Source organism: Amia ocellicauda, chromosome 2, assembly GCF_036373705.1.
Source record: "Amia ocellicauda isolate fAmiCal2 chromosome 2, fAmiCal2.hap1, whole genome shotgun sequence".
NCBI classification, from domain to species: Eukaryota; Metazoa; Chordata; class Actinopteri; order Amiiformes; family Amiidae; genus Amia; species Amia ocellicauda.
In genome coordinates, this window is record NC_089851.1 from 31,267,225 (window position 1) to 31,284,027 (window position 16,803).

A 16,803-nucleotide genomic window follows, 5' to 3' on the forward strand; every position below is an offset into this window, starting at 1 on the left:
CATAGACACACACTGAGACATAGCAAGCGTCTGAATAATTAGACCCTACTTGGTGTTCAATGCAATTTCATTTACTGTTGTGCTTGAGTTGGGACTGACTTTTCACGCTGGTTGTCACATACATATCTGACAAGGCTGTTCACTTAATAAGACATAATTAAAAATAGTTCATTCTAGGAGAGGGAAAGCCGGCAGACCAGCCCGATCCCAGCAGCTGATCCCAGCGCCAGCGTGCGTCAGCTGACAGGAAGTCACAACCAGGAAGTTGATGTGACGTTTGAGGTCAACTGAGCTCTTCCTGCAGCTGGAGTTTGTGAGTTAATATTGATTATTTGTGCTTTATTCTGTTTTAAAGAATGCTAATCTAATTTGTGTAATGTCTATTATAACCATGTATCGCGTTGATGAGGGCAGACGTGACCGGCCCTGCTTAGTTATAGCAGCAACGCGTCTGTATCCTGTTTTTAGCTAACGAAACATCAAAGCATCTCGGTTGTGTCGATGTTATTGAATTTAATCGGTGTTTTACAAGCGTGATGGATGCTTTATTAGACTGCGTGTATATCGTTACGACGTGTGTGGTTACTTGCTTTAATTATGCGAAGTTTAGTTTAGTTAATTTAAGCCAAGGCAAGGACGCACCCAGAGACATGCTGCTGCTGCTGCTGCTGCAACGAACTAAGCAATGAAAGTGAAACAAAGCAATAATTGATATTGAAAGTAACTGCATATTGAGTCCTGTAAATGTAATGCACCGTTTATTTTCAGCATAAACCTATGACAAGTTGATATCCATTTCTGTATCTTACCAGTGTTTTAATAACGGGTCATGAATATTATGCTAGGTGGTGCATCATAATATGCATGATAACCTATATATATATATTGAAGTATTTGCCTTCCTTCATAAAATATGCAAAATAACTAACACGATGTGAAATGAAATGCACATATGTATATATAATATTCAATGGAAAAGCTGGTGGGATTAGACATGTAATCGTATTTGCACAGTTGCATGGGTATGTAAAGCCAGTGGTTACATAAAGTGTAATCAAATGTAGGCTGATTGACATAAATCACCGTAACAATCCTTAAATATCAGTGCAAGCAGAGTGGTATCAGGAAAGAAACAAATGATAGGACACTTGTCAACAGCTCATCTTGCATAAAAATCAATGTGTGCTTTAACAGAAGGCAAAACACACCCCACCACAGTACATTGTGTGAATTGGTGAACTTTCATTTTTATGCAGTGTTCATTATATATGTTCCTTTCCATTATTTTCCTTTTTTTTTCCTTTGTGATTTAGGTAATGTGATTTTCTCCTTCAATACCCTGAATATTTCTTATTTTAAAGTAGCTTACACAGGAGGCAAAAGCACGATTGCAATTGAATAAGGGATTGAGATGTATAATCCCCACATGTATAAGAAAACAAGGTACTACAGCCTCTCTTGCATATGATGTATTAGTTCAAGGGCTGGTTTGCAGAGCAATGCAATGCCTTTGGTGGTCTAACCCTCTTTCATAAACACAGCGCATGGAAGGGCATCCTATTATTTATTTATGGCTGTAGTTGGGCAATTGTAAGGCAATGTATCAATTTTGGCTTATTTAAAGTGCTGTATTTTTCTTCAGTCTCTTCACACAATCCAGGGTTGTGTTAATATTGTCATTTGTTGTTTTAAGGTCAGATGCTAAAGTGGTACTTTGATAAATGCTTTGGGGATTTTTTTTTTACTGAATGGATGACAAACATTAATCATGTTCACTTCAGTTGTGTAGCGGTGGGATGGGGGGTCTATTCCATGGCATTTCACAGCGAGAGATAGAGAGTTTGACCTAAGATACTACATAAGTTCTCATTGTAGAGTTTCTCCTGTGAAAAGTGTATATCAGGGTAAAATTATGTTGACTGTACATTTTAATAGTTATGGCTCCTAGGAAGACCTGCAGTACAACACATTACTTCACTTCACTTATCATGTATATTGTTTAGCTTTATCCATTTAATGTTGTGTTAGTTTAAACACACATTTGGTACCAATGTGAATAGGATTAATTTGCAAGCCTTTAAAACTTACATATAAAGCTATCAATATAATAATACCTTTGCTTACTTTGCAGTGTCCCAAAATATTGAAATTGTGATTCGATCTTGTTCCAGAAAAATATATCCTGCAGAGCAGTTTTAGGCAATTGGTCAACATTAACATGTGACTTGTTTTTCTTGGTCTTCTTGAAAGTATCGAAAGCATCATAAGATACGACCATTTAAATGCAATCATTCAGTTCTTTATTATTATATTATTATTAATGAAGTCAACGGAACATTGAACAAAGATATTCTAATATAAATCATTGCTGTTTCTGTGTTAGAGCTTGTAGAGTCATTTCCTATTAAATTATAGCCACTGGAATGACCGAAGCATGCAAACATTTGAAATTGCCTTCCAGAATACATATTTGTTGAATATATTCTGAGGTTATCAGTAATTTTTTGATCATAATAATTAAGCAAAGGTATTCAATATTGTGTTAATAGGTTTATAAACCATTTAACGAGACATAAAGATTAATATTTTTGAAAAAAAAGGAAAATGCTTTGGAGCTGTAAAGATTGCAAATTAACTGCTATCACCTATTACTTTGTTACTAACTGTGAACTGACTACTCATGAATAGATCATATATTTGTTTGGGGTTTTCAATATTTGGGTAGATTGTGGAAAATAAAGGCTGTTCCTTCTTTTGTGCTTTCTTGCATTGATACATAAATGATCAATAGCATTTTAAAGAAAATATATCTAGGCAGAATTATAAAAACTTTTATAGTCGAGTTAAGACTGTATTAAAACAAGACATTCAAATGCAGGTAAATCAAAGGTCTTTTGTAATGCGTTTATTAAATCTATGGTTTCCTATGCATTTGCCCTCTTCAACTCAAGATGGATTTGTATAGTATGCATTTTTGCTTTTGATTTGTGCCATTATGCCAAGTACAATACAAACAGATGAAAGCAACTGACTCCTCATTTGTATGCAGAGGGAAATCCTTCTTGCTCTTTTCTGATGAAATGGCTTTGTTTCATTCTCTTTGCCTTGTGTTTGCCAGGAACTTTTATACATTGGTCTTGGTATAATAAATAATAACATAGAAAAAAGAAAAGGAAAGTCTTCGCCACCCCTGTGAAGCGCCACTATTTAAGAAACACACAACACGAGTAAATAAATAACACATTAATTAGCACTGTTTGCCTTCCTGATTCCTCTATAGAGTGTTTGTGTGTACATTAGGACTTCTTGTTGTGGATTTCCAGGAGTAAACATTTTCTTCATTTGTGTGCTCTCTATAGGCAGGTACGTCACTAGCTTAGGTCCTACAAATGACCATAGGGCTATTCTGTGCTGTGTTTCGTTAAGAGAAACATAATAAGAAAGGAATTTACTTATTACAAGAATTAGCTTTATTTAACCTACATTTAGAGTTTACAAGCCTGTTATTTTAAGAACCATCGTCACCGGATAGTTTCTGATTTTACATTACTTTGCAGAGTGAAGTGAATTTTGATAACTGGGTAATTTTTCACATATTTAGCATTTAGACATTCTATTTAATAGTTTGGCTTTATGCCACTGATAACAGAGGATGCTTACTACATTTTTTTAAATATCAATCCCCTTTAATATGAACAATTCCTTTTTCAGCTAGATTAAGATAGGCTGGGAGTGTGGAATATAGTGAATGTCTGTCAAATGTAAGTGATCATGCTTTAGTGACAAAATAAAGTACTTAAAGTACTCTGCTTAATCTGAGTAGAAATAATCTTTGAGGTGATAACTGCATTGAAGTAGAAGGGACTGAGGCACTACATCCTAATGGAAACTCTTTTACCCCAACAATTAGACATGGTCCTTCAGAGACCATATTTACATGATGGTCACAAGTATCAGAATAAATAGTTTAATTTTAAAAATGTATATCTGTCCAAACTCTTTTCCCTCTTTGTCAGAATTCAGGTCATGTAAATCTGGCACAGGTTCAAATTCCAGACATAGACCCTGCTATAGTTTATTTCATACTTCATTAGAGGGATTGAACTTTAACCTTTGTCCTTTTCTGGATTTGTTTTCCAAACAGGACTAACAAAAGTCCTTAGGATGGGGGATTACAGATTCTTAAAAAAATGTTTGCATTGTTTTAGAGATATGACTGTGGACAGGCAGCAGTGCAGCGTTCCCAGAATATATGTTACATTGGATTATTCTTATTCATTGTCCTTTAATTAACATCACTTGCCTTGTTAGTGTAGCTTCTGAATGCTGTTGTCTCTCAATGTGTGATTTTTCCAGTACTACAATGTTTATACAAATTTGAGCTACTCAACCTGGATGAGCTGAAGAGGTTCTGCACCAGTAGTGGTCAAATATGCCTCCTGAGAAGTTTAAAGAATACGGGAAATGCCACCTCCATGTTATCAAAGCTTTGACCATTCACTAAGTCCTGATGCATTGGGTATGAATTAATTTGAACACTGCATATTTAGATATAGCCTGTATGTACGCCGATTTATATTTAGGCTTTTTTTTTCTCTCAGATTAACTGTAAATCTTTTTAAGACCGCTTTTATTATATTATTATTTTATATTATTATTATTTCAGCCTTTTTTGCCTTTTTTTTTGGAAAAACTAAAAGGTGAAGAATTACAGAAAGCCAAAGATCACAGTTTTCCAATGCTATCATTATCTGGACCACACTTTTTAAAAAGTAGTTTTGTTTTAGTATTTAGTGTACCTCTGCCTTCAAAATCAAACAAATCATTTTAAACAGTCTATACTATATTTTAATTATGGCTACATTTTTTATCTAATATTTTTAAATGAACCTTAATATAGCAGCAATATTCTCATCTCCATATTTTAGTTTTTTAGTTTTTCTTTAGCGTATTCTTCTAACAAAATAAGTGTTCAGATAGATGAAATGTTAAACATGATGTGAAGTTTTGAACAATTATACTTTTCTTTTCAGCCTTTAAGGCTGCTGAAGACACTAAGCCAGTCCTTCACTTCAGTAGAACTGCAGTCTTACCATACAAGTGCTGTTTCAGGTGGAGGAGGGAAATTTGCACAGCTAGTGTTTTTCACTGTTTGAACAGCTTAAGACATAAGACATAAGACATTTGCACTTTGTATTGCTCTTATATTTTGTAAGTCGCCCTGGACAAGGGTGTCTGCTAAGAACTAAGTAACAATAATAATAATGTAATGTGACTTAAGCCAGCTTTTATTATTGCCTACATATATGTTCACTTAATTGATAGAAAATAAAATGTCTGCTTGTACTGTGTGGAATTAAATTCCATAGTGTAGTAGTGAGGTGGTATGTCTCCGAATATCTGTATTAACCTATTAGAGTGCCGTTTTCATTGGAGGGGTGCCATCTTCATGCTGAGCTTGTGTTCCTGCTTGAAGCCTTCCTGTCACTGTTCCGTATCCTCGACCCAGCCTAGGGCGGCCTTTTGACGGATCGCTGGCCATTTCCTGCCTTCTACACCAGCACTAATTGGAAATTTGGGTGGCCTTGCTTATTTATTTTCATGGAATGCAGCGGGTTATATTTTCATGGCACTTTCTCAGCAGTGCAGCATTTCAAATCCCACAAAGACTCGGGAAACCAGGGGGTAGAAAGAGGGGGACAAACAGGCCGCAGAACATCTAATGTTGCATTGTCATTTTGTGGTACATGCTTCTGCTTTGCTTTTCAATAACTTAAAATAAATAAATAAATGTATATATGATGGAGGTAGCCTACATCCTTAGGAAAGCCTTTTTTCCTGTCATTTTGCTGACGAAAGTATATTTAGAAGTTAGTTCTGCAAAATACGTGAATACATACAAAGTTGTTCTGTAGGCCTAAACATCATTTTCAGAAATAGGTGCTCCAGTTCACAGCCTTCAGATTTTACTATTCCAAACATCTGAAATACAGTATAATGAACACTTAGTTAATGTGCTGAAGATGAAAAATTAAATTTCCTTCACAGGTATGGCATTTGTCGTGAATGAGGTAATTTAATCAAATGGCAAGTGATGTTGCATTTGTTTTTGAGTGAAAACTCAGGGATTCAGAAGATTTTGTAAAAATTACCCTAATTGTAATATAGAAACTTATATTTTAGACAGAAAATCACTTATTTTCTTGGTGGTTATTGCAGAAGGACAATATATGTGAGGAAAAAGCATAGCTATATATGTCTCTTGAATCTGACAATTATTTAATGCCAAAATAATAAACTACCTGTTTACTTACTTTTTTAAATACTATTATCCATGTGGTTAATAATAAAAAAAAATACTACAATAAAATTACATTTGAGAAGGCATGCCCTGAAACACAAAAATCTTGTGAAACGTTATTATTACTTTATTCTGGTGCATTTCACTTATCAGTTATATCATATTTAATTTTAGTCTAGTTTAACAAACAATAGTCTATGTAAAATCCTAAATCTTTCCTGATCTTTCTTTTTATTCAGCATTCCTTGTGAATTTAAGACTAATGGAAAACAATGTTTCAAATGCAAACAAGGAACTGTGAGCAATTATACATTTTTTTAGTGCACCTTTGTGTTGCTATTAACATTCACATAAAATCTCACACCCACATGAAACAATGCTTCAACTTTTTCACATTACTTATTGTATTATACATAATTTGAAAACAAAACAAATTAAGATAAACTCTGTAACTCACAAAGTTGGCTAACATTTGTATTGATAGCAATAAAGCTGGCATAAATAAGCTACTGATAAGTCCTCATAAACAATGCAGCATTTTTTTCCCAGGAAGCACATGAATGTATGTGACAATTGTGGGGCATTCAGAGGTTCGGTCCTCCGATTCGTAGGAATCTACAAGTAAAAGATGTTTTTGTTTCATCCAGGAAGTGAGTTTTTCAAATTCACTTAGTTTTCCTGTGCACCTCATAGACAACGTCTTAGTATTCACGGGGTAGACAAGGAATGGCTTTAGAGAATAAAACAAAAGTGAAAATGGAAGAACTGGGTGTAACCACAAAAACCAAATCCTGTGTATTTTTCAATTTAAGAACCAATAAAACCACACGTCAAAACAGTACAGCTTAGATTCATAACTATACATGTGACGTACACTGATGATGTTATGGCTTCCTTTCTTATGTCCGGTACAGCTATTTTACTGTACCAAAGTACACCCAAAATGTTTTGTTGAGCTGCTAATGTTCTTAGAATATGGTTTCAAACTTTTTTGTGTGTTATATATCAGCTTTAGTCCTGTCTAAACTACTTGCTAGCTTCAGAAATGGCTTGGGTGATTTTGTAGATTTTTAGAACAAAATTACTCCCACAATACAGGTAAATGAAATGTAGTTTTATATTGCAAAAAAATGTTACATTAGAATTAGAGGTGTGCCTGACAATTTTAAAAAATTGAAATGTTTCTGTCGATCAATGAATCGATTGTTTTGTCATTTAATAATGGTATCCTTACTACAGGATATTCTAACTACAGTATTAATTTGTTCTCTTACTGTGCTCATGTTCTCTATCCAAATAGAAAGTATTAACTTATGATTTTTTGTTTAATAAAATCATTTTCATTATTAATCAGAATTATTTCACGTTGTTAAATTATTTTTCAAGAATGGAATAATACAGTTAATAGCAGTTTGTTGCATTTCTTGTTTTAGAAGATGCAGGCTCTAACTCCATGCATCTACAATAAGGTAACATGTAAAATATTAAAACCTTAAAAATGAAACCTGACAAAACACAAGGTATTTTATAAGATCTGTAAAATGAGTGTATAATAAGTGTAAAATAATAAAACAAATCTTGTCGCACACCTTATATAGGAATTAATAAAAATAAATATAAGCAGAATATTGTCTAAATATATATTGAGTCTTACAAAACAACACTCAACCTTTGCAGAAGGGAACAAAAACAAATATTGTTCTGGAATTTGTTTCTTACAAACTGTAAGGTAAGTAAACATGTTATGAAACAACAGACCTAGGTGGCAGAACGGAAACATATCTGAAATGTAAAAATGAAGCATCGATTGCACTCGTATATAAGATGGCGTCTGTGGGCCACCTATGCCCATATTGGGGTCCAGGGGCAAGGCCCCTGAGGGATGTTTTGTTATTTCATGGGTGTATCTTTCATTACAGTGATACAAAGTAAACTGTGAAAAATGTCATATCACATCCCGTCTACTTAATGCAACTATAATTCCTAGAGCCAGTTTAAAATGTATTTCAAATTACAAAGCCCTAAAAGGGGACATTGGGCATTGGATAGTAGTAGTGATAGTTACAGTAGTATTGCTTTTATACAACAAACCAGACATTAATACAAAATCTAGATAAAGAAATCGGCTTTCATCTAAACTACAGTGACTGTTTCTTTACAATAACATAAAACTATTAAATGCATTTTTTCAATTAATATTTGCATTTGACAGTTATAATATTTTTTTAGCTTTAATACATAAAGTACATAAATTGTAAGCCAATCAAAATTTAGCGAATGTCCTGTTAGATCTACATTAGAATGTATGACCTACATTTCGATTAAATTAATACATTCAACTTTCAATCTAAGCCTAGACCTTATCATTCATCATTAACACCATATGCATGGCAACATATAATTAGTGTAACCACAAACGTATACACCTGAATGTGACTGATTAATTGTGTGAATGAGACCTACTTCGCATTCCATAGATTAGCAAGTTGGTAAACTACTTGCAAATTGCTTTACCGGGGCTGTTGATTTTGTTTAAAGTGAGTTGCCTTGCCTCCACTGTTTAGTAAATGTCATTTAACCATTACCAGTGGATTTATTTTTAATAGCTGATTTGATTTATTTTATTCGTGAAGATTCACGAGCATCGATCATTGACTTTTTTTGTTTTGAGATCTTTATCACATTGCCTGATTGGTCCATATTACAGTGTGACTGTATGTGATAAATCGGCGCTTAGGACAAAATGCACTTGCAACACTCTCATAAGAGTATGTTTGACTTGTCCACAGAAGTGCATACATACTTCTAACAAAGTCAGTCGTGATCAAAACACTTAATATATTTTTTCATCAGATTTGCACTTATCTAAAAAATGGCCCATGGGATTGTCTAAAACTCTCATGTCTGAAACAGTCACATTATTCCAGTTTGCTATGCAGATGTAGGCTGATTGAAAAAATTTCACACAGCTCTCGAGTGCTGTCCTGAACCACTCTTCTCGGTCTTGCTCTTTGTGGTTTTTATATTGGCAAACATGATTTGTATCTAAGTGTTCAACATACAGCAATAAATATCACCCAAAATAAGTAAAGCATTTCTACAGTAGTTAAAGAACCACATGGAAAACCATTCAGAACCAAATTAAGAACATAGTACCTACTGGAAAATGTAAGTTCTGTTGAGAAATCATGAGGTCCACTGTAAGGTGCAGTGCAATGGATGTAGATGGTTTACAAATGTCATTGTATTTCCAAAATATCTGCCGTGTTTTATTAAATATTGAAATATGTCTGTATGCGCCATTAAGATTAACCCAACTAATCCATTGTTAATGTAATTGATGTCACTGAGTATAAGCCTTCACTGCAGTGTTATATGCATCCAGTAGATTTAACTTGTAACGTTTCCCAAGAGAATTTAGCAAACCAAAAAGAAAGCCCCTTTATGCCCCAGCTACACTGCCAGCAATCAGTCCCAGATGCTCTGAAAGCTTTTACTTAAGATCAGCAGGTGAAGCAAGCCATTTGTAATCCCTGTACAGAATGTAATAATTGCACTATATTGTAACACAAGTGTCCTGATTTTTCTTTCAGTGGTCCTGAATAAATCCTTCAAAAGCTGTTATCAAGTTTCAGAATGTACATGTTGATTTTTGTTTGTTATTCATTTGACAGTACTGGTTGGCAGTGATTTGAACGTTTCCTGGAAACCCAAGGGATGGTCCTGTGACCAGGGTCAATAGCAAATTAAACACAATTGTTTGAAATATTCTGGCCGGTTTCTTTGGAGGGTGTATGTCCAGTGTGATATTTCCCACCATTGCTCAAATAAAGTGCCATCCCTGAGGAGTTTATCCAAAGTGCGTAAACGAGGAGAGAGCAGTTTACTCTGTCAGCAGTTTCTGTCTGCTCTTGTGCAGATCTTATAAACAAACCGAAGGCCCACCATGCTGGTGTCTCCAACAAGCAAATCCCCTTGACAGCGCTAGGCCACTAGGTTTCAGATGGGCACATCTATGCCTGGTGGATTGCTGTGCCATGCAGTTTGTGTATATATTTCTTAATGAAACTAATAGGAAAACACCAGGATTTCAAATTCTTTATCGTAGTGCCTATTGTTAATCTCTCTCTCTCACACACACACACACACACACACACAATGTAGGCTATATTTAATTCTGGTTATAATAGTTTACTATATGGAGAGGAAAAAAAGCCCAAAACAAACAAACAGCAATGTACTCTCCCAGATTCTGGAAGTAATGTGTGAGGCAGTTGTGTTCAAAGAAGTGCTGGATTTTTGTGTGTGGCTGCCCAGCTTCATGCTGTTTCGTGTCATGTACTATGTAAATCTGAGTAATCCGTGGAAAAGTTAACTCTTGATGCTCTCTGTGCAAACTTAGATTTCTGCTCAGTACACTGTCTGTATTAGGAGCCAAGTCAATGCATTTTGTAGTAGACACTGATCGCAAACTTCACAGCTTAGCCCTATTCAGTGGCAGTGAAAGTAAGTTTCGGATGCAGACGTACCTCACCTTGCATCAGTTGCCCACAACTAATTCACTTGTCATATACATTCACTGAATTTAAGCCTTAAGTATTTATGAATGAAAATCTTTGAATTAATTGAAAGACATAATATAGCTGTACAGCTGGTTCATATATCTTTGTATTGTGATGAGTTGTTATGGGTAATTTTTATTTGTTCTTGAGAATTTAAGTTCATTTTTAGATGCAAATAGTTTTTACTGATCCTATATAGCTATTATAAGGTATAGATTTTAGGCCAGCTTCTTGTATAGAGTTTGACATACAGGGAGAATGGTATTTTCATCACGGGATGTGTACCCTCAAGTCTCTCCTTAAAAACGCAACTGGCTACATCACTGTTTGATGTTCAAAGCCTGTTTGTCCAGGATGCAGAATCAAAACATATTGTGTTTGATTATGATTATGTTTCACTTCTCCATGGGTGGCAGAAATGTGGAACACTAACTTTGCCAGATTGGGCTTTGATATGGAGGGAAGTTGGAGTCAGAGTCATACGCTTGTTCTTAGCAAAACAACATTTGTGCATCGAAAAACAGGGCCTGGTATTCACAAGAGATGTGAATTTATCTAGGGGTATAGAAGGGGCTCTCTTCCCCCAACTGTAGCTGCAAATTCCACTGAAGTAACAGAAATCGAAAGGAAACAAAATGAAAGTAAGATTTCTGTCTGAGGCTTGTAGTCATGTTCCTTTATACCTGTGCATAATTGTGGCTTGTTCTTTACAGACCACAGCTTTGGTGACAGATTTCTTAATTGGCAAATCTTTGCTGATAGAGGAAAATATACATTTGTTTAACATGTCGTAGCGAGAGAAACAAACAAACAAACAAACAAACAAAAAAAAAATATATAAATATATATATATAATTACTTGTATTAATATGATTTGATGGGCTTCATTTGACTTTTGTTCAGTGAAATACATCACAACAACAAATGTGATTCAGCATTTTAGGATACACACTACAATATGAAGCAATGTTTTCATTGTAGTACTGTTATACTTTGAACAAATACATTGATATGTACATTGCTGTAGTTTTTATACATAATTAAAGATTCAGATGTATGTTTAATGTATAATTTTATTTTTTTATGCAGCCCGGTCCATTGAAATGCCATTTAGTTGTGGAACATTCATTCTGGTTTTCTGTTGATTTACTAGCAAGGCACTTCCCTCTGCAAACACCAATGTTTTTTTTGTTTTGTTGTTGTTGTTGTTGTTGTTTTTTTTCCATATGCTTTGGGTTAGCAAAACCGACTCACAAATTATAATTAATCAGTACACTTTGGGGGAGATTTCAATAGTTACTGTAATGTGAAAAATCATTACTTTCACCACGTTTCTATGCACCACAGAATTTGTGTTCCACCTCAAGGAGCTGCACTGCCCCCAGATTTCTTCATACTAATCACTTGCAGAAAGTAGACACTGACAGTTCCCCCTGCTTTTGAAAGCAGAACGGTACATAATGATGACTTGTTTGTGTTACTGTACTTCAAAGCTGCGGAACCGCAAAGAATTGCTTCAAGTTTTACTCTGCTCTGTGTCTGTTTACTGCTGCACTTCGGTTCAATTGAAAACTGTTTAGGTCACAGGAATAAAATGTTTTGTTTTTGTCACATTTGAAAACGTTCTTTAGCAATGTATGGATTCTCCTAGAGCTGACAGCAGAAAATGGGACACAGACTAAGTGTCCTGTAACCAGTCAACGTATCTTGTAGCAAACTCAGAAAGTGCCCTTCGGTGAATTGTCTTACAATTATCAACCAGAAACGACTAAACAAATTCCTTATTTAAAAACAAACAGTTTAAATAAAGAAGTTCAATAAACTTAAAAATAAATTTTGAATTGCCGTGTCTGTGCCTTTAAGTGTTTGACAATAGAATTGAGGCCCAGTTTTGAGGCAGTTTGTGTCATTTTCTTGCCGTTGTCTTCTCTGCCCAAGCTGTTTATTTATTCATTTAATACATTAGCCACCCAAGTCCTTTGCATGGCTGGCACTTTGTTTCCTTTTCGGCCGTCACTGCACACAGACACCAGTGATGAGAGTAGGAGATCACACGAGCCGATTCTATTTTAAACCACATCGTTGCCTTCGGCTTTTTGGGTAAAGCTGTGAAATGTGAGAACGGCATTCATTGTGGGATCCCCAGGTGTCTGGATGGCTCCCAAAATGAGAGCCGAGCAGGGGGGGAGAAGGCAAAGGACTCGAACATCCTAGACTCAACAAATGACTCCAGCAAATGTACTTGTAAAGCAACATCCCTTTTTAGAACCATTACAGTGTGTTGTAGCTGCCGTACTGCAGAGTATGGTACAGAATGAGACGATGCTTGTGATACAGACTAGTCATTTAAAATATAGGCAGCTGTAACATTTGATGGGAATGTCAAATGCATTTTAATATATAATAGAGATCAGTGAAACACTAGGCTTTTCACAACAATGCACTTAGAGGGAGGGGTTTTGAAGGGAAGGCTACACTGTTGGGGGAATTACCCCTAAGAGGCAGAAAGGTGTCTGTTTCATACAGCTACACTAGGACAGGATGAAGTAATGTAATTTAATTGAACTAAATAAGTAGTGAAACTCTGAGGGTAGTGTTAATAGTGTCTTCTGCTGCCCTCTATAGGATTCACAAAATACATTAATAAAAACATGCTTTGGAAAAAGAAGCTTCAAAAAGCTGAACGCTTAGTATTTAAAATATTTTTGCAAATATTAGCATACAGTAGATTGTGAATGCTATACACAGTATGATACAAAGAAGTGAGAAAGGCAGAAGTTACATTTTATACGTCTGTCCCCAGCATCAGTCTTATGGTGCTAGATAAGGTATGGTGTATTTTTGATTTTGAACAGTTTCTGCTAAAACATTTCCTTCCAATATACTAAATGTTGAGTTGTCAAATTGAACAACGATGAATACAGGACTAAGGTAGGTCTTATTTGATTCACGTTTTACATATATGTTTAGTATATAGCCTCCCCGGACAGCAATAAATAAAAACAAATTGTAACTGTACATCTGAGCTTTGATGATTATTATTTAAATTTTGCACTTGAGTATCTGAAGTGCACTTTTTACTAACCGTTAAAAATACAGTGTAGTTCTTACTGACTGGGATAGTCTGTGTTTTTCAGTCAAGGACCCTTTTTCTACTCAGAGCTTGACAAAGATACACACTGATTTACTAAATAAAAGAAGAAAGTGATAAAATGTGTAATGAATAGTGTCAAAAGAATCAAGTGAAGCTGTAGCTCAAGTAGTCTGAAATCATAACACCCTGACTACAAGCCTCAGTAGGCCTCAGGACAGATTGTGATTGTTTAATCTGAAGTGTCTCCTCTTGGTTTTATTGGCTGGTTAGATTTGCAGTGTGTGCCAAGGAGGTTTACTAGGTGATGAGTTTGTAGGGATCCCACAAAACAGAAGCATACTTTTCCTCTTCTGTGGCCTTCACTCAACCATATGGATGTTTGCAGCGAAGTGAGTTTCTAATAATACCTCCAGATTATTCGACTATGCCAAATTATTGTATTGATATTAGTTTATTTTAAAAATTATTGATTGAAGCAAAGGCAGCAGTTCCGTCACCATTTACCATTTATTGTCTTGTAGCTTTGTTTCCTGAATAAATCCTAATACACTTATCACTGTATTGTGGCACACAAACTATCAGATAAGGGTTCTGGGTAGTAGCCTATTTGTTTAAGAGAAAAAAATAATAATAATTAAATGTATTTTAAGCAGCAGAGATCATTACAAAAGCTCTGCTGCTTTGATCAATTTAATTATGTCCTGAGACATTCAATGTATAGACAGAAATGCAGAATATTGAAATGATAACTGAATAACTGAAATGAGTGCGCTTGCAATTAGATTTAAAATTGTAATCTAATCGCTGTTTTCTGTGGTGTGCTATCTACCCTGAGACTCGGCACAAACCCCCTCCGTTTTCTGAACACGCAGCAGTGTCCAGGCGGGATATAACTCATTCCCTCTCGGTCACCTCTTGCCACATTACCAGTGGGCTTTGACACAGAGAAGATAGGAGGTTAATTGCCGTTAAATGAGTGTTACACTGGCCATTCATCAGGCCCTTTAGTTTTTACAGGGTGAGTTGCGACTCATTACGGCAGAAGGCCATGACCGCTATGTTTTCCCAGCAGGAGTCGGAGCCCTCCCCCTTCCCTGCTCCCCCTGTACACATGCAGCGCTCATACACAGAGCTCGGTCTGTAGCAGCCCCCAGCCAGCCTCCCCCCCACACCCCCCCGCTCTCCTAATGCCTGGGCAGAGTGACAGCTCCGAGACGTTGCGTGCGAGAGACTTCAGCTGGTGCTGTGTGGTCTGGGTGTGTGGTCTCCAGGCCGGTCGAGAGGCTGCTAACGGGGTGGATGAGAAAGACCAACGTTGTTTACTTTACTCTGGGCCTTGCATGGACGCAGGAACTCTGCCCAAGCACTTTTATCCAAATGCAGGGCTTCACGAGGAAGTAGCTTTCAGGCCTGCTGTATCAAGACTGCACCGTCACACGCAGCAGCGCTGAATTCGAGTGTAGCCTGCTGTATCTGTAGGGTGATGCTCGCTATAGCGGACTGTGTCATGGTAAATGAGTCACTTACAGTGGAAGGTGGTCCCTTTCCAATGTTTTCTTTTGTTTTATTGTCCATATTTTAATATTAGACTTATTGTTTCATGCAGGACTGTGCTGCAAATGTATTGGCATTTGGATATATCTTTATATTCTCTGTATATATGCTCAGTATCAGATTGATACCAGGCACCTCTAAAAACTATACCTGCATCCACAACTTTGCTTTTTTATATTAATTACTGAATTTAAAATATGTAGCGAGAAGAATAATAGTTCAACAATTGGGGAATGCAAGGAATCTTGATTTTTATCATTGTGATTTGTTTTTGTTTTCCAAAATAGTTTCAGTTTATCAGTACATTAAGAGAAAAAAGAAAAGCAGTGTTGTAGAATACAGGTGTAATTTGTGACTGAAATAATAGTAAAAAGCACTTAATTAAAATGTTTTAAATGTATTCTGTAATGATGATCATCATAATATACATGCATACATATTGTATGTTTATTTTATCAGAGATCCACCTCTCCTGACTTTGCTTTAAAAGCTTACTTTTATAGTTTTACATAAGTGAATTTCTGATCTGAATTTGTTTTCTAAATCAATCAGAATTACACTTTAAATTAAATGTATTAAAGATTCATACTATTTATTGCATTTGTATTGAAATTGTGTATACTCTATTTAATGAGAATGCTTTGGCCTAAATACTATATTAAAAAATGTTTTACCTTTGTTATTATTATTCACTAACTATTCATTTGATTTTACTCTTGTTACTCTATTGATTTATGAAATGTAATAACTGTATTGGGAAAAAGAATGACAGACCTAATAAATGTAAGAAACAAACGGTATGTAAAAATACCCTGTATTTCGTACATAAACTATAATCTTATTCAGAAAAACATCTGACATCACTTTCATAACTGAAAAAAGTTAAACAAGCAATACTACTTCTTATAACAGTAGTAATAAGTTTGTGTGTTGTATATAAACGTACTAATAAATCTACTAATACTAAATACTAAATTATAAATAAAACTCATACACAATCAAAAAAGGCAGGCAAAGCTGTGAGGTTTCTTGTTCAAGTAAACAAATTTCAAAATTAAGAACTGAGAGGTCTTCCACTGAATAGTATAGTTTACATTTAACTCTGGTTCATTTTATTTTTCCATAGTCTCTGCAAGGAAAGCATTTGTGTTTTTTAATTGTAATCACAGGATTTAATCATTTTATAAAATCCCTTTAATATTAATTTTACAGTATTATTTGTTGCATAGTTTTTTTTTTTTATCTTCATAATTTTGTTTCACAGTGTGGCACATTTCGGAGCAAAGCATTTT

The 16,803-nt window shown here is 35.2% G+C and overlaps 1 protein-coding gene across 3 annotated transcripts in view; it reads left to right on the forward strand.

Moving 5' to 3' along the window:
• The first annotated feature begins 226 nt into the window (after window positions 1–226).
• exoc2 (exocyst complex component 2) overlaps window positions 227–16,803 on the forward strand; it is a 109,388-nt gene continuing 92,811 nt past the window's right edge. For 2 of the 3 annotated variants that reach the window (XM_066722752.1, XM_066722770.1), the window contains exon 1: window positions 227–313. The gene's annotated coding sequence lies outside the window, so the exon portion shown is untranslated. Of the gene's footprint in view, window positions 314–15,357; window positions 15,468–16,803 lie in introns of those variants that run through there. The other variant, XM_066722760.1, reaches the window with a different exon arrangement.